This window comes from Trachypithecus francoisi, unplaced genomic scaffold, assembly GCF_009764315.1.
Source record: "Trachypithecus francoisi isolate TF-2019V2 unplaced genomic scaffold, Tfra_2.0 Lachesis_group4, whole genome shotgun sequence".
Classification (NCBI taxonomy): domain Eukaryota; kingdom Metazoa; phylum Chordata; class Mammalia; order Primates; family Cercopithecidae; genus Trachypithecus; species Trachypithecus francoisi.
In genome coordinates this window covers 1,810,656-1,829,553 of record NW_022681469.1, presented here as the reverse complement: position 1 = coordinate 1,829,553, position 18,898 = coordinate 1,810,656, and positions in this window count along the sequence as shown.

Genomic DNA, 18,898 nt, shown 5'->3' with positions numbered 1-18,898 from the left:
GTGACCACAGATGACGGTGGGGAAGACAAGTGGGGCAGCAGCTGCATCTGCATAAACTCGCCTGTAGTTTCCCGATTTCTCTCCCCTTTGTGGAAGGAGCAGTGGCGACTTGAGCAGTTAAAAGCACTGTGGCTGCGAAGCTGTGGCCGCGGAGCTGTGGCCTCTGCCTCTAACGCTCACGTGCTCCATCTGCACCATGTGGCCCTGCGTGTGGGCATTCCTTTACTCTGGCAAGTCTGATGTTGGCAGATGGCTGGGATTGTGTTCCTGCTTGCTTGATTTTCAGTTTTTTTTTTTTTAAGTGAGCACATATAGGATAAAAAAGAAATCTGCAAAGTTGTTTAAAAGAGCAAATATCTTTTTTTGTTTTTTGAGATGGAGTCTTGCTCTGTCGCCTAGGCTGGAGTGCAATCTTGGCTCACTGCAACCTCTGCCTCCTGAGTTCATGTGATTCTCCTGCCTTAGCCTCCCAAGTAGCTGTGATTACAGGCACGTGCCAACGTGCCACCATGCCTGACTACTTTTTGTATTTTTGGTAGAGACAGGGTTTCACCATGTTGGCCAGGCTGGTCTTGAACTCCTGACCTCAAGTGATGCACCTGTGTTGGCCTCCCACAGTGCTGGAATTCCAGGCTGAGCCCCCGTGCCCGACCAAAAATAGCAGGTATCTTTTGACTCCTACTATAAACTTTTATCAATATGAGAGGAAAAGACATGCACTGACTTGAGTTTTGTGATCCCGATGGCTCCGGACAGGATGGGCGCTTTTCCTGAGAGAATGCCAGGTGGATCCAGCCGAGGGAATAAAGCTGGTGCGGCCACCTCTCAGCCCTGCGAGACGATGTGTCATTGCAGGCACGTGGATCACAGAGGTCGTTAGATTATTTTAGCAAAAGGTCATAGGTCTCATGCACACAATCTTCTTCCTTTGTGGCTAATTGCAGGGAAAACAGTTATGTTCTGAATTTACTGGCGCTCCTGTAGCTTCTTGTATTTCCACCGCAAGGCTGCTGTTTGGGTGTATTCAGGTTTGTCTGTGTGTGTGTGTGTGTGTGTTTGACAAAGCACAGTGAGCTTTGAGAGTCCATTTAATCCTTGCAGAAACCTAAGAGTGGTTTTGAAATCTAAATTGTTGCCAGGAGTGACATTTTCATTAGACTTTAAGGGAAATGATCCATTTCAAGCAAAGACAAAAAATTCCACCAATGTCTCAGGGATGAGATAATTTTTTCCCAGTAATACAAGAAGAACCATTAGTATGAATAGGAGAAAAGGGATCATCTCTCATGAACTTACTTTGAGGAAGGTTTAGAAAGCAATGTCCTGGCCAGGCGTGCCCGCTGGCTGGGGAGGGTGTGGGTGGGACGCAGGTGAGCCCGCTGGCTGGGGACAGTATAGGTGGGACGCAGGTGAGCCCGCTGGCTGGGGACAGTATAGGTGGGACGCAGGTGAGCCCGCTGGCTGGGGACAGTATAGGTGGGACGCAGGTGAGCCCGCTGGCTGGGGACAGTATAGGTGGGACACAGGTGAGCCCGCTGGCTGGGGAGGGTGTGGGTGGGACGCAGGTGAGCCCGCTGGCTGGGGACAGTATAGGTGGGACACAGGTGAGCCCGCTGGCTGGGGAGGGTGTGGGTGGGATGCAGGTGAGCCCGCTGGTTGGGGATGGTGTGGGTGGGACACAGGTGAGCCCGCTGGCTGAGGAGGGTGTAGGTGGGACGCAGGTGAGCCCGCTGGCTGGGGATGGTGTGGGTGGGACACAGGTGAGCCCGCTGGCTGAGGAGGGTGTGGGTGGGACGCAGGTGAGCCCGCTGGCTGGGGATGGTGTCGGTGGGACGCAGGTGAGCCCGCTGGCTGGGGAGGGTGTGGGTGGGACGCAGGTGAGCCCGCTGACTGGGGAGGGTGTGGGTGGGACGCAGGCGAGCCGGCTGGCTGGGGAGGGTGTGGGTGGGATGCAGAGAGGACCAGGACGCTGCCTTTCCCTCTCTGTCGTTGGCAGCTTGCCCAGGTGCTTGCTAATGCACTGTATCCAGTAAAGTTCAAAATAGGGCAACTGCCCCCAAAATAGAGCTTGGAGTGTCCATAAGAAATGTTCTCATTTTTGCCCCTGTCCCCTGAGCCACACAGGCATGACAGTGGGACACGGGGTCTGGGGCGAGGCTGGGCACTGCCATCCAGCACCCAGCTCATTTCGGCCTGGGCTGCCCTCAGCGCCGTGCAGACCCGCGAGCTCCTCATTTCCCCGGAAGATGAATGAGAAGATTCGCGGGAGATTCTCTGCAAAGCACTGGCACAGGCCCCGTCACCGCAGCTGTTTATTGACCCTGTGGCGGCCGAGACGGCATGTTTGGAAATCTGCTTGGCATGGAGACTGAGGTGCCCTGACCATTGCAGACAAGAACTCGTCTTGACACCTGCAGGCTAAAGGAGGAAAGAGTGGGGTGTCTGTGTTAGAGGTTCAGAGCCACAAGACTCCAACAGCCAAGTTCGACGGCAGGCAGAGTTGGTGCCTGGAAACTTCCATGGATCAGAGGGTTGTTGGTTGTGGGGGGTGCGCACCTCACCCACGGTGGTGGTGTCTGAAACAAGACCCTTTTTGCTTTCTGTGGAGCTGGCGTAGACCGTGTGGTGCAGGTTCAACTGCCAGCTATCAAGAGGAAGTAGGACATGAGCCAGGTACTGAGCAGGTTTCGTCGGAGACCAAACGACCGCAGGGTTTCAAAAGCAAGACTTGGGGCCTCTCAACTGAGTATCGTGGCTCTAGTGGGGTTTACGTGGCTCTGACCACGGTGTCCTCCATGGCAGCAGCGTGGAGTGAGAGCACATTGTCCTCACGCTGCTCGCAAACCTGGTCAGGATGAGATGGTGAGAATTAGGCCGATTCTCGATGTGGTGTTGAGGGTATCAGACGGCTAAGGCATGTTGAGAACACCCCCAGCAGATGCCCACAGCCAGGTTGTGGTGTGGAAGACGAGCTGCGAGAGTTAAAATAAGCTGCTTTCACACAACGGTCCCTCGAGTGCCGATACAGACCTCACTCCGATGTGCGGCAGGCAGACATTGTTCCAAGTTATGCTACTTTTGTTAAAAAAAGTACTTGCTGGTGAGAGATGATAATTTGAATGTAGTAACCGGGCACTTAGTTCATTTGCGCACACCAGGCCAGTGCACTGCCCGCTGCTCTTGATAAATACTGGGACTGGCCTCTGACTTTGGTTAATATTTTACCACAGTTCAAATTCACCTCTTCAAGCCTTAGCCCATGTTCTTTTTTCCCACCTTGCCCCCACCCCCATCCTCACCCCTCACCCTCATCCCATCCCCCTCGCAGTCCCTACTCCCGTCCCCATCCGTCCCCACCCCATCCTCACCCCATCCTCATCTCCAACCATCTCCACTCACCCCATCCTCATCCCATCTATCCCCACCTCACCTCATCTGTCCCCACCCCATCCTCATCCCATCCATCCCCACCCCATCCTCACCCCATCCTCATCCCATCTATCCCCACCTCACCTCATCTGTCCCCACCTCATCCTCATCCCATCCATCCCCACCCCATCCTTACCCCATCCGTCCCCACCCCATCCTCATCCCATGTGTCCCCACTCACCCCATCCTCACCCCCATCCGTCCCCACTCACCCCATCCTCTACCCCATCTGTCCCCACTCACCCTGTCCTCACCCCCATCCGTCCCCACTCACCCCGTCCTCCCATCCTCCTCCCCACCCCATCCATGCCACAGTTCATGGGAAGCCCGGTGCACATGTGTGGAGCCAGAGCCCCCTCATCCCTGTCCCTCCCTCCCCTCCCCACTGGCTGAGCGGGAGGGGATGCCCTGGGATTGGCTTCCTCCTGTTGCCATGACTGTTGCTAGGATCAGGGCTGTCTCCAGCCCCTGCAGGAAACATGTAATGAATTATGGATGTCCGATTTTCTCGGAGAGGCCTGATCTGTAATGCAGATGAGCACCAAGTCCCCCCTTTCTTCTGGTTTCTTAAGAAAAAAAATCAGTTTTAAATCGGAAGCTGGCGTTTGTGCAGTCCTGGCTGCCCCTTGCAGTGACGCCGCCCCGTGTTGATTCTTATGCAAAGAGAGGGCTGGGGTCAGGTCTGTTGTTTGTTCTGGAAAAGCTTGTAGGATTTTCACCAGACCTTGTGACCCTTTGGGACATTCTTTTTTTTTTTTTGATCAGAGACAAAATGGGATATAAACACTAGAAGTGACGTTTTCTAAACGCGAGGCACCTCTCTGGGCTGGCAGTGCCAGGAGTGTGGAGGGCTCAGGTCTCTGCTGGCAAAGCTGTGAGTGCTCTCCCTTCGCCATCTCCCTCCCACTCCAGCCTCCACCCCAGAGCAGAGAAACATTTGCCTAAATGTGACTTATACCTTCGTTCTGAGAGAGGGCACAGGGAGGGCCTCTTCCATCGTCTGCCCTCGTGGGCTTCAAGCAGAGAGGGCCCCCATGTTTACTAAGTGCCCATGTGGCCTTGGAGCCACCCCACCGCCAGATGGAAGGGACAGAGGTGACAGACGACAGAGGACTGGGCTCCCTGTCCCGCCCCCCCGTGGCAGAGGTCCTCAGACAGTGGGAATCAGAAGGGGGTCTTTACTGGGCCACCCTTGGCAGAGAATGACCTGAGCAGGTGCTTCCTGTGTGAGTGGGGGTGTCTGGGAACTGTGCAAGGTGCACCGTGTGGGCACGCTCAGAGCCTGGTTGGACTGTAAGGTAGGAAGGCATCCAGTCGTTCCCACGGGCCAGCACAGAGGAGACACAGGCACGTGTGTGTGGGCCTGAAGGCCGCCCCTTCCTGGCAGTCTTACCTAAGCGACTGTCCCCTTAAGCTCCCAGCTTCGTGCCTGTCACCCAGCGTCCCCATTGCCTCATGGCTCTCCCTCTCCTGGGAACACAGAGACGCCACCCAGGACCCCCGTAAGACGCAGACACAAGTGGCTTTAACTTTACAATGCAATGAAGCAAAATATGCTGGCTTTGAGACTCAGAGGGCACGAAAACAGTGAGCTGGAGTTCTGAAAAGACACCAGCTCGGCCTGGGTGGGGCTGAAAAATACCTGCTGTTGCCTCTGCCTCGTCACGGGCTGCCTCCCACCACCACAGAGGGAACCACGCAAGTCAAAGACAGAAAAAAGGGATAGAAAAGAACTGTATTTCAAAGAGGCAAGCCTTTCTACTAGAAGGACGGAAACACAGTTCAGGTGCAAATTACGTTTGTCACCCCCACACTGCAGTGTTTATTGGACGACAGCTGGGTCAGCACAAGGAGTTTCAAAAGAGACTCAGGACACGAAGCGATGGATGAGTGGAATCCTCCACTAAAACTCCTTCCAGGACACTGTGCATCTGTCTAAAGTTTCATTCTCGCTTTCTTTCTTTTTATTGAGGGAATGCCTTGGACGTTTTGTTTTTAGTCTCGGGACCATTTTAATGAAGAGCCATGGGTCACCGCTTCTATTCAGGGTCGTGTACAGACAACAGTCATTGGAAATAGCACTTGTCTTCGAATTTAGAGGATAGCAAAATAGAGAAGGAACGTCCTGGAGGAGTAGCTTTCCCGCCAGCGTCTACCTGTAGAGAGTGAGACGAAGATGGAGACAATTAATTGGACGAAGCAGGCAAAATCCCTGATAATTGAGGCCGGATGCTACGGGGTGATTTTCCTTTTCTGGAATTATTTAGCCAGTTTCTTTCTCTCTGCTCTGTGTGTCGACACAACCTTGGCCTCCCCCACTGTAAAATGGAAAAACCGCAGCCGCAGAGCTCACCAGGGAATTCTGCGGTTCTCGGAATGACTGCACGCCGGGCTGACAATGTGAAGTGTTAGATTAACGCGAAAGTGTTCTATTTTGGAACATCGAATACAGACGAGGCGTGTAAGAAAATGATGTTTTAAGAAATATGTTTTATGCCATATCATTTCTTTTACTGGAAACAAATGGACAAACAAACAAGAAAAGCCAAGGAAAATGCAACCGGGATACGGAATCGGTGCATCTGTGAGGGGAAGGATCACAGCTCCAGCTAAGATAAAAATAAAGCCACGCATGCCTCTGTTTCTCTATGTGGCAAAATAAACAAGCGTCACTTCGAGGAACTATTGATTCTGTTATTAAAACAGCCTGTTTGGTTTGCCAGATCGTAGCCGTTATTAATGCATTATTAATTCTATATAAGCTTGTCAGATCCATTAACCGGGGAGTAACGGCTGAGGGAGGGGAGTCAGAACCCGCGTCACGCCGCTCGCTCGGTCTAGGTGGAGAGAAGCGGAGAGAAGCCACGTGGAGCAATGGAGGCAGCCGTGTAAGGCAGTGTCCGTTTCTGTCTGTGGCCGAAATGGCCAGGGGTATTTTTGGCCGAGTTGATGAGACAGAGCTTGGAAGAGGAAGGTTTCATACTGATACTTCAGCTGGCTGGCTGCAGGGTAACCTGCATTTTGGGCCATTTTGGGTTAAATGTATGAAAGCAAACATCCACATAAAGGCTGGAATGGTTTGTCAATGACCCAGAGGCTCTTCCCGCGATCTTTGGAGCCCTGGGAACCTGGAGGTACCTGCAGAGCTGAGTGGATTGCCTCCGTGTCAAGGAAACAAACGGGACTTGTGAGAAGGGGCGGTTTGTGAGGCCCCCGGCTGCAGGCGCTGGAGGTCCTGCCCCCCAGCGGCACGAGGCTGCCCTGCCTGCTTTAAGCAGGAGACAGGACTATTGACGTGGTCCGATCTGCCTGAGCTCCTTGTTTCTCACTGCCCGTGGATTCCAGTTGCTTTAACACAGGAAATGGGACCTGCTGGAGGAGACTGGGCTGTCCTCAAAGATGACACTGTTTCCATCAAGGCAAGGATACAGCGTGATTGAGACAGTGCCCCACCCACAGGGTGGCTGGCGGGTTGAAAGTCCTGTTCTGTGCAAAGCCTTTGTAATAGGGTCTAGCCATACCCAGTGCTATGCACGTGTTTACCACCATTGCCTCTCCCTTCTCCCATCTCATGTTATCTGTCTGTAAAGTGGGTGTCGTGAGTGACCTCTGGTATCTGCTGAGGCAGGGTGGTGTTTGGGTGAGGCCAGAGTAGTTGGAGGCTTTGTTTTTTGCATAATGGGACCCCCATTTTCCGCTTAACCCAAAGCAAAGCAGAATCATGGAAGGCCTCAATGCAGGCAGCCCTGAGGGCACAAGAAAGTTGATTTTGTTCCAGGGGCTCCTGGGAGCTGGGCGATGGGTGACCACGCCAGGAAGCACCTTGACTTGGGTACTTTGCAGAACCTTCCTCCCAGGGCACCTCCACTTGCCGCCGTGTGGCAGCTTTGACTCCCAGACCAACGCGTCCATGATGCTGTGGACTGACAGAGACCGCAGAGCTGGTCAACGTGAGGAATGGGGCCCGCACCCCGGAGGACCTCCAAGGCTGGGGGCATGGGAGCAAGCGGGTTACTCAGGCCCACACTAACTGCACTTGTGACTTCTCTCCCTGAGTCAAGGCAAGTTTTCATTCAAGCCAATGTAACGCAATCTTGCCAAAGATTGGAAGAATCACTAGCTTTGCAAAAATTTAAAAGACTCAGATAATACTCAAATTTGGAGCCCTAATGAGGTATGTAAACCTCATGTCCACAGACTGTGTTACTGAAACCAGAGGGGTAAGATGCTTGAATAAGCCACCCGGGACCGCCCACGGCTGCTCCTTGCGTGGGAGGTGACCACATACGGCCGCTTCTCTGGGGGACAGGACAGAAACTGGGGTAGGTTTGGCACAGCTGTAACCTCCAAGTCTGTGTTCACTTAAAACTAACTGCCTTTGATTGCATTTGCCAAAAACATTGGTCCATGATCGATTGGAAATAAAATAATGAGCGTTTGAGACCCGGGCTCCGACCTCCCTTCTGTTCTGGGCCCGTGTGGGGCTGGGGATGGCCCGGGCAGGTGTCAGCAGCAGGAGCATTTTCTGGGGTCCCCTTGGAGAATGTCTCTCCACAGCTTCTCCTGGAACACTGGCTCCGAGGCTCAGCAGCCTCCTCGCACCCCCTGGGTCCACACCTCAGACCTGTCTGCCGGCATGGCCAGCCTGCCTCGTCATCCCCCGCAGGCTCGTGCCTCAACAGGTGGCGTGTGGATGCCACCGTCACCATCACGGGAGAGGCAGGTCCGCCCTGGAGCTGATTCCCTGGTCAGTGAGGACCATCCTTCACCTTTGGTGTGCCCGCATTCTCACATGGGGGCAGCTCTCTAACCCCACACCCTTCGGGGACAGCCCGAGACACCCACGCTGTCTGGCAGTGGGCTGGAAGTGCACAGTCCGCTGGGCTTCTGGACTGGATCTGGCAGCCCTGCTGGTGGCCCTCAGGAGATGCCCGTGAGGGTTTTGGTGCTGGAGTGGGGAGGGGCTGCCGTGGGTGAAAGGTTTCTCGGACATGGGTTGGGGGGTGGCTGGATGAGGTGACCTGGGGACTGGGATGATGGGGACGGTGCCTGAGTCAAGCCACTCAGTGCAGGGACCCCTGGGCCTTGATTTGAGGTCCTCCGGCAGCCCAGCCTCACTCACCATGGGTTCAGGCTCCACAGAGGTAACTCCGGTGGGCAGGGAGAGAAATGACCCGGGGCCGCCGCTGAACTGGCGGCTTGGCGCGGCTCCATAAGAACACGGACTTTGGTGCGTGGATTTTTCCAGGAAGAGTGGCTGTGTCTTTCCTGTGACCTCAGCAAAGCCTTTCTAGGGGAGTGGGTTGTTTTCTTAACAAAGGAGGAGTTGCTGATGTCCTGGAAACGTCACCACAGACTCTGCAGCATCAGCTGGGCCTTTTGGGAGCTTCACCGCCTGTTGGCATTTCTGATCGAAGGAGGGGACAAATGCAAGAGGGGCGGGACCCTCAGGCCTGGCCACTCACACGCCTGAGCCTGGTTAGCGGCGCACAGGGAGCGACCCTCTGAGGTGAAATCTCTGACGCTGTCGGGCCTCCTACCACCCCCCGATACCCTGCACCGAGCACGGCAGCTTCAGCTTTTGGGGTCCCGGGGAAGGTCTCCGACCTGGGAGGTTCTCGCTGCCGCTGATAGAGCCACAAGGCACAGGTGCTGAGTAGGGGGCGCAGGCTCTGCCCCCACCCGCCTGTCTGCCTTCCGTCCCCGACCAAGGACATGCCAGCATCAGAGGGTTTGTGTCCACACTTCTCCCAGCCCCCAGGGTGCAAGAATGAGGCTGGGTGTTGGCGCTGGTCTCTGCTTGTCTGGAAAGGACTTGCTGTCCTGGGGGAAGGGCAAGGGGCCGCTGGCCAGTCCGCACTGTCCCCTGTGCTGTGAGCTCCCTCCAGGGTGTCCCCCGTGCTGTGAGCTTCCTCCAGGGTGTAGGGTGTGCGGATGGGAGGGGCTCAGGTTGAAGCTGTGTCCAGGCAAAGGGGAAGCGCAAAGTCCAAACGTTTCCTGGGCAAGGGGCCAGAGATGCCTAATTGCACCTTCTGTGCCAGTGCAATTCACAGCTCAGCAGCTGCCAGGGGTGGGGTCAACTCTGGAAAGACCCTGTGTGTTGATTCCGGGGTGAACCCAGGACTCCTGAGTAGGTGCCCGGTCCTCTTGAGTGCCGGCCGCCTCTGCTTCCCTCTCCAGGCCCACCTGCCAGCCACTACAGTGGACCCCAGTGCCCAGCCCAGGTCCCCCACGCCAGCTTCTCTCGGCCCAGGTCACTCTCTTCACACAATCTTCTGCCAGTCACTTACACACTCTGATTCCTGAGGTGACTCTGCTCCGGGCACACGCCCTCAGCAAGGCCTGCCTGAGCTCCGTGTGTGCCCATGGATCCATGCACAGCTCTCCTGGGGACACTGGCCCTGGCTCCGCTCCCTGGACAGATCCGTGCCCAGTGCTGGCTCCGCTCCTTGCACAGACCCACGCCCGGTGCTGGCTCCACTCCCTGGACACACCTGCCTCCGGCGCTGGCCTGGGTTGGGTGTGTCTGTGTGTCCGGCACTCCAGCGGGGAGTCCGTGGTGGGTGTTGCTGAGGTGCTGGGAGCAGGACCTGCGGGCAAGCGACGGGCTGGGCCTGACACTTAACGTGTTTTATTGAATCTCCCAACATCCAACATCCCATTTCCATTTAACAGATGAGGAAACGAAAACACAGAGAGGAGAAGGCACTCGTCCAAGGTCCCTGACAGACACTGGGGATGGGCTCACACCTAGCGGCCTGCAGCCTCTGCCTCTCGGAGCAGCAGGGGTCGGTCTGGGATGGATATGGAGGCACAGGGCCTTGGACGTGCCCGTGGAGCTGCTCGGCCAGTGGGAAGTTAGCCAGCATTTTACAGGCAAAGCTGCAGAGCTGTGCTGGTGTCTCTGTGTGAGTATTTACCTGCAGTTTGTTACTTGGGGAAATCACGTACGCTTCTCGCTGCTTCTGGCTCTGCAGAACACAGACTCAGATCTGGAATCTTCTCTCTGCTTCTGACTGTGCAGAACACAGACTCAGATCTGGAATCTTCTCTCTGCTTCTGACTGTGCAGAACACAGACTCAGATCTGGAATCTTCTCACTGCTTCTGGCTGTGCAGAACACAAACTCAAATCTGGAAGCAAAGGGCAGATGCCGTGCAGAGCATCCGAAAGCACGGCAGACCTCAGACCACAGGGAAGCCGGGTTTTTAAACCATCTTCCTGCACGCCTTTTCAGGACTAACATTAGACCAGGTGGTTGAAGGAGGGTGGGTGCAGCTGATGCTCCAGTTCAGTCAGCTTTTAATGTGGCTCCTTCAAGCCACTGCTGCCAACCTGCTGTGCCCACCCACCCTGGTTGGGAAGGAACCTGCCGTTCTCAACAAGCCGAGTGTCCCTGCCCCCAGCCCCCGCATCGCTGAAGCTGCCCGTGTGTCAGCAGTGGGGTGTTGTTGAGGGTGCGGCACAGAATGGGTGATGATGCCGCTCCGTCCCCCTTGCTCCAGGGCCAGGACTTGGACCCAGAGTGGGAGGAGCTCCAGCTGTGCACCTAGGAAGTGCATCCATCCCCGGGCCGTGGGGGACCCCACCGCTGAGGGGCAGCAGGAGTGCATTCTGTTGCAGACAAACTGCAGGTCCGCTCTGACTTCTGCCTTTTCGAGCCTGGCTCTCTCTCTACCACTTCTGAGGTCTCAACCTTGCCTCGCCACCACCCCGCCGTGGCCGCTGTCCGCACCTCAGAGCTCACGCTGCTGCTTTGCCCTCTTCTTAATTTCTTGTTTTGTTTCTGCCTTCTGTGGTGTCTCCCATGCGACTTGCTTTATACATTAAAAAAACCCTAAAAAACAACAACTCTAGGCATTTCCTGCCAAGCAAGCATTTTGGGCAGAACTTGTCCACTTCCAGGATGGGCTGGATTGCTGTTGGCGGAGAAGCATCTCTGCAGCAGCAGAGACACGAGACATGTCTTTCTCAAGAGCAAACCAGGACTAATACATTTCTCTCGCAGCCAAAACTGCCCTGTGTTTGTGCTACTGGAATTCACTCTTTGAGGCTCTGAGTGGCTAGAACCTTCTGTGTCTCCTCCAGCAAGGGTGTGCACAAACAGTACAGATCCTGGTGGCAACTGGGAGGAAAGTCCAGGAGGAGAGGCTGTGGACACCAGCTGATTTGTAGGGACGAAGTTTACTGAGGAGAGAGGAAGCCTTGAATGTGTCTATCCTCTCACCTGGGTTGCAGAGGCTTCCAGTCTGCCCCGAGGGCAAAGCAGGGGAATGTCCCTCTGCCCTCTCTCAAGGATGCTTCAAAGGCACTTGCCTGGATTTGTGCTTCAAAGGCACTGCGCCCTCTGCAACACGTGGCTGGGAGGGATGGGAGGTGCTGGTAACATCCTTCTTGGGAGATGGCAGCCTCTGTAGGAGAAGGAGCCCTTGCCTGGGGAGAGGGAGCCCGTGCCTGGGCTGGCCCTCTGGGAATAGGGTTTTTATCACACTGAGCTGCAGAGGGGAGTGAGGCTGCAGGCTAGGGCTCAGTCCAGGCTCTCCTGATTTCCTGGAATGCCTGTTTCTTCACATGCTGTATGCCCTTACATTCTAGAACTTTAAAATTTGTTTCAAAAATACATTTCACCAGTTATGCTTGTTTCACGGAAGAGTGGGTCTGTGGGTCTCCTCCAGCTGCTGGTCTGGAAGAGGGACTCCCTCTCTGTTGTCTCTGGACCAAATCCACATTCACCAAAAAACTCAGTGATGATGTCATCATTTTTGCTTAAATTGTGACACGTGTTTTAAAGCATGCAAGAGAGGAATAGGGGTCTGTTCTTTTTACCCAGACAGTTTCCATTTCTGTTGCTCTTTTGTCATTCCTGACACTGTGTTTTCTTCTGGTTTCATTTTGCCTCTGACTGAAGAACTTCCCTTAGCCATCTTTTAGAAGAAGTCTGCCGGAAAGCAATCCTCTTTTCCTTCAGTTGAGAATATCCTTATTTCACTTTGTTCCTGAAGGCTCTTTTCATTGGAGATAGAATTCTGGGTTGACAGTTATTTTATTTTAGCAGCTTAAAAATGTTGTTCCATGTCCTTCTGGACTTCATTGTTTCTGAGGAGAAATCTGCAGTCTTTTGAACAGTTGTTCCCTAATGAGTAATGCCTCCATTTCTCAAACTACTTTAAAGAATTTTCCTTTGCCCTCAAGTTTTGGTCGTTTTATTATGATGTGTCTGGGTTAGGCTTTCTTCGGGTTTATGTTGCTTGGGGTGTTTGCTCAGATTCTTGAATTTGTGGGTTTATGTCTTTTACCAGATTTGGAATTTCTTTTGCTGTTATTTCTTCAAATATATATATATATATATTTTTTGAGATGGAGTCTTGCTCTGTCACCCAGGATGGAGTACAGTGGCGCAATCTTGGCTCACTGCAACCTCCACCTCCCTGGTTCACGCCATTCTCCTGTCTCAGCCTCCTGAATAGCTGGGACTACAGGCGCCCACCACCACGCCCAGCTAATTTTTTTGTATTTTTAATAGAGACGAGGTTTCACTGTGTTAGCCAGGATGGTCTTGATCTTCTAACCTCATGATCCACCCGCCTCGGCCTCCCAAAGTGCTGGGATTACAGGTGTGAGCCATTGCACCCAGTCCAAATATTGTTCTCTTTATTGCACTGTTTTTCACTGTGGAGGTTGGCAAGTCCAAATCTGCAGAGGAGGCTGGCAGGCCCAGGAAAGAACTGGCATCTTGGTTCAAGTTCAAAGGCTGTCAGCTCGCAGAACTCCCCTTCTTTAAGGGAGGTCAGTCTTTTCCTTAAGGCCTTCAACAAATTAAATGAAGGCTACTCACATTATGGAGTGTCATCTATTTTACCCAAAATCTATTCACTTAAATGTTAATCTCATTAAAAAAATACCTTCCCAGCCAAATTCAGGCATGTTTGACCAAATATCTGGGTGTCACAGCCAAGCCAAACTGACACCTAAAATTCACCATCATGCTCCCCTACTTGGATTCCAATGACACAAATCTTAGACATTTTGCTATGGTCCCACAGGTCCCTGAGGCTCTGTTTATTTATTTTTTCAATCTTTTCTTCTTTGTCATTTAGATTGAATACTTTCTACTGATCTTTAAGTTCGTAGATCTCTCCTCTGTCACCTTTATTTTGCTAGGGAACCCATCCATTGAGTTTTAAAATTTTGGTTACTGTATTTCTTCGGTTCTAAAATCTTTATGTCATGTATTTCTTTCCCATATTTCTCAAAAGTGTTCACTCCTACTTCTTGGAATATTTTTGCAATAACTCCTTGGAAGTCTTTATCAGATAATCCCAATATCTGCGGCATCTCAGGGCTGATGTCTGTTTTCCCATGTGCATGGAGATTTTCCTGTTTCCCGGGTATTTGTATGCCAAATAATTTTGGATTATATGCTGGGCATTTTGAATATTATATTATAAAACTCTGAGTTTTGTTTATATCTTATGAAGAATGTGAATATTTTTGATTTACAACCAATTGTACAACCAAACTAACTGGGTTCAGAATGCAAGTTCTAACCAACCTTCTGTTGTTATAGTTTCAAAGTCAGCTCCATTTTTTTTTTTTGAGACAGAGTCTTGCTCTGTTGTCCCAGCTGGAGTGCAGTGGTGTAGTTGCACAGATCTCTTATCTCTCTGCAACCTTCACCTTCTGGGTTCAAGCGATTCTCCTGCCTCAGCCTCTGGAGTAACTGGGACTACAGGCATGCACCACCATGCCCAACTAATTTTTGTATTTTTAGTAGAGACAGGGTTTCACCATGTTGGCCAGGATGGTTTCAATCTGTTGACCTCGTGATCCACCCTCCTCAGCCTCCCAAAGTGCTGGGATTACAGGCATGAGCCACCATGCCCGGCCTAGTCAGCTCCATTTTTAAAAGCCTTTGCAGTGCTATCTGGGTCAGTTCTGTGTGTGTGCCACCTGGTGGATGGTCTGGGCCTGGGTGGGGTCTGTTCCATAGTTCTACATTTGTGGCACGTTGCTTAGGGTCAGACCCTCACACGTGCAGCTCAGGGTGGCCCAGGCGTTCAGAAGCAACTTCACTGGGGCACATCCTAGGCCTCTCTGCTCTTCCCATTGGACCTCCCTTTCTCAGTCTCCTTCCAGAAAGCTGGAGCTTGGTCAGCTCTGTTGTGTCTGTCACACACCCGCAGGTGTCTGGGGATTACAGGCGTGAGGCACTGCGCCCAGCCACTGCCCGGGTTTTGAGTTCTGTCTTTGTTTCTGACATCTCAGCATTTCCCTTTCCCTCACATCTATTTGGGCTTGGCTATGAGCTTCACCTGTTGCGTGGTGGTCCTCGCAGCCTGTGGTTGGCTGTGTGCTCGGGTCGACAGCATGTTTGGTGGTTTTAGCAGATCGGATTCCCTGTCAGCTTGGTCTGCTGTGGTGCCAAGGCCAAGGGCCCCTGGTTTTCTCCACGTCTCTGGAACCCACAGAGAGTGCTGAGAAATGCAGCGTGGTGGGCAGGCATCTCCGGGGCTCAGAAAAGACTCATTTCCACCAGCCACGTTATACGGAAGCATTTTATACTTGTTGCTTATCTTACATCTAAAAGTAATTGTTTTGGCCATTGTGAATCCACGGGCTCCGTACAGTGCCTGTTACCCTAGAGAAAGAGAAGCAGGATGCTGTAATTTAGAAGCTGTCATCTTGTTGAAGGTGTGTTTGTTAGGATTACATTTGGCTGTGAGGAGCAGAAGCCCCCAAACAAAATGGTTTTGCCCAAGGTTAATTTGATGGCTCCTCACACCAGCCAATGAATGCCTGGCAGGAGGTGGATGCCCAGGCTTGGGTGCCGGCTTTGCCTTAGTGTGTCCTCTGACTCACACCCCTCCCACTCCCCCTCTACCACCCTTAGGGCACTGGTCAGGCGCCTGCAGGGTCAGAGGGCAGCCTGAAGGCAGTGGAATTTGAGAAGGAGTAGAGCTAGTGAAGGAGCCGGCGTCCTGGGGACAGAGGATGAGAAAATGTCTGGAAGTCAGAGTGAGACAGCGTCCTGCACAGTGGGCTGGGGAGAGAGGGAGCGTCAGAGGCCTTCTGCTGAAGATGTGGCCAGCCCAAGAGGACCTCTCCAACCTGGCCTCTGTCTCCCTCCCTCCTCTCTTCTCCCAGGGCTGTGCTTCAGCCAAAACTCAACCAAAGGTGAGCAGGCATGGAGCTGGTCAAAGCTGTTCTTGGCCTGGGCTTTGGGGGCAGAGCACAGGGCAAGAAGGCCAGGGATGCCCACGCTAACCTTGAGATCTGAGTTCTTGACCTTGATAGGATAGGAGGTCAGAAGCACCTTGTTACACCCCCACTTCTGCTAATGCCATTAAGATTTCTTCCCGGGGGCCTAATAGGAACTGGCTCCTCCAGAAGACTCCACCGCTGGCACCAACCACCAGCCTGATGCCGCCCTTCCTTTCCTGCCTGGTAGAGACCACTGGCCACAGGCTGGTTCTGGACAGGCTGCGGAGGATGCACAGGGAGGGTTTTTGTGTCTGCTGCATCACCTTTAGACCTCAGAGGGCCAGAAACTCCACCCTCGGACTGTGATAACACCACCACTTTTGCACATGGGACTCATGAAGGGGCAAGCAGCTGTTTTGCACATGCGTGTGTCTCCTCTCGTGAATATTGGTGACTGCTCCTGTAGCATGTTGAGAATGTATACTCAGCCACTGGCTCAGTTCAATTCCCTTCCCTTTACCCCTCCCTGGACGGGCCTGTTTCTGGCTTCTGGTCAGAGGCTACACATCCCAGCCTGTCCGAACGGCCCCTGCAGCTCTCCTTTCCAAACAAATAGAAAGAAGGGGTGCGGGCATGTGGAGGGTGGAGGAGAAGGCGTGGTGTGACCTTGTGCTCACACTGTGGGACGGGGCTTCTGTGTCCCAGCAGCAGACTGGAGAGAGGAAGAAAATGGAGAAGCCAGGAATCCACTACCCCTCGGGGAAAGCCCCCAGAACCGAAAGCAGCAAGGCTTCTGTTGACATTTTGTTCATTTCTGTTCCTGTTGGTAGAACTGAGTCCTCCACACCCAGCTGCTGGAGGGGCTGGGAAGCCTTTGTTAGTTCTGGGACACCCCACATGGCCTTAGGGCCGTGTTCACAGCTCAGGTGCCCCAGCAGGCTCCGGGTTTCCCAGGGGCTGAGCTCTCAGCTTTCTCCCCCGCCCATGCCCTGGCCCAGAAAGCCTGGGAGAGAGGCGCGGGAAAGGGGGAGGCAGGAGTGCGGACCACGCGGTGCGGAGCCTGGTGAGAGGCAGAGCTGCACCCTGGCGGGCGTGGGCGGCAGAGGCTGGGCCTCCGGGGACACTGCAAACTTGGGGGAGCTCCATCAGTGCCTTCACGGGACCTGAGCAGAGGAGCCTTGCAGGACCGCCCCTGACGGGTGCCCCTTGGGGCCCGTGTCACACTCGTCCCGTCCCATCTGCCATGTACTCCGCACACCAGGAAGCCTGGGCTGTCCGACGGGGGCCAGAGACTCTGAGTTAACGGCTTTTCCTCACGACAGGGATACCGTGACACTGAGGCATTTGCTGGTGGTGAACAACTCAGTTTCTTTCCTGCATAACCTTTGTTATTTTGAGCAATCTCACTTTTACTTTCAGAGAGGGATTGACGAAGAAATGATCAGGAATTGGAGTTAACAGCTTTTCTGTTGGGCAGTTCTACATGAAGAAAATACCTGTTCAAGGACTTTGAAATAAAAAGGAAAAAGGGGCCACACATCCTTACATACATGATATTTCTCTTTCTTTCTTTCTCTTTCTTTCTTTTTTTCCTTCCTTCCTTCCTTTCTTCCTTCCTCCTTTCCTTTCTTCTTTCTCTCTTTCTCTCTTTCTTCCTTCTCCTTCTCCTTCTCCTTCTCCTTCTCCTTCTCCTTCTTCTTCTTCTTCTCCTCCTCCTCCTCCTTCTTCTTCTTCTTTTTTTTTTTGACATAGTTTTACTCTGTTGCCCAGGCTGGAGTGCAGCGGCTCAATCTCAGCTCACTGCAACCTCTGCCTCCTGGGTTCAAGAGATTCTCCTGCCTCAGCCTCCTGAGTAGCTGGGATTACAGGTGCCTGCCACCACACCCGGCTAATTTTTGTATTTTTAATGGAGACAGGGTTTCACCATGTTGGCCAGGTTGGTCTCAAACTCCTGACCTTAAGTGATCCACCCACCTTGGCCTCCAAAAGTGCTGGGATTTCGGGCGTGAGCCACTGCGCCCGGCCTGAGCCACTGCCCCTGGCTGTTTTATATGTTACGTGTAGCGTATGCTATATTCTTACAAGTAAGCTAGAGGAAAGCAAATGCTATTAAGCAAATCTTAAGGAAGAGAAGACACATTTACGGTTCTTAAAGTGGGAGTGCATCCTCATAAAGGTATTCATCCTGGCTGTCTGCTGCTGGAGCAGGCTGAGGAGGGGGAAGAGGAGGAGGGGCCTTGCTGTCTTGGTGGCAGAGGTGGAAGAAAACCCTCGTATTAGTGGACCTGCCCAGCTCGCACCTTTGCTATTCACAGGCCAACTGCACTTGAGCTGTTTCTCCTGAGAACAAAGACAGACTCCCTGTGCTGGAAATTTTCCACTGCTACATGCCTACGATTTGATATCAGCCACATTCAACATTCTTCACTATTTCTGTAATTTTCCTTGTAGCTCTTTTTAAAAATCAAACATTCAGTCCACCTGCATTTAGCTTTCCCAGTGTCCTTTCTTCTTCTAGGACAGTTCCTTAGCCTTTTATTTTCTGCCTTTCGTGACGGTGACATTTTTGAAGACTCTGAGCCCATTGTTTTGCAGAGCGGCCCCTCCGCTCGGGTTTGTCTGACCACACTGACATTCAGTCTCCTCAGCTTGCAGGGCCCCAAGGCCTCGTTCTCTGCTCCGGGACAGGTCAGTAAGACGCGTGGCTCTGGCAGGGAGCCTTGCAGTGCTTGGGCAGTGCAGTGTCTGCGAACACTGTGGCTTTTAGCTCCTCTCTCTCTCTCCACTTCGGGGAACTTGTCTTTATTGTTTTTCTTTTTCTTTTTTTTTTTTTTCTTTCTTTGAGACAGGGCTCGGTCTGTCTCCCGGGCTGGAGTGCAGTGGTGCGATCTCGGCTCACAGCAACCTCCACCTCCCAGGTTTAAGCGATTCTTGTACCTCAGTCTCCCTGAGTAGTTGGGACTACAGGCACCCACCACCATGCCTAGCTAAAATTTTTTTTTGTATTTTTAGTAGAGACAGGGTTTCACCATGTTGGCCAGGCTGGTCTTCAACTCCTGACCTTAAGTGATCCGCCTGACTCAGAGCCACCATGCTGGGCCATATTTCTGGGAACTGTTCTCACTTTATTCATACATCAGCAGAATTTGAGCACTCTCTGTGTGAGCACTCTCTATGGGAGCACTCTGTGTGTGAGTACTGCTCTGTGAGCACTCTGTGTGAGCACTCTGTGGATGAGCACTCTGTGTGTGATCACTCTGTGGGTGAG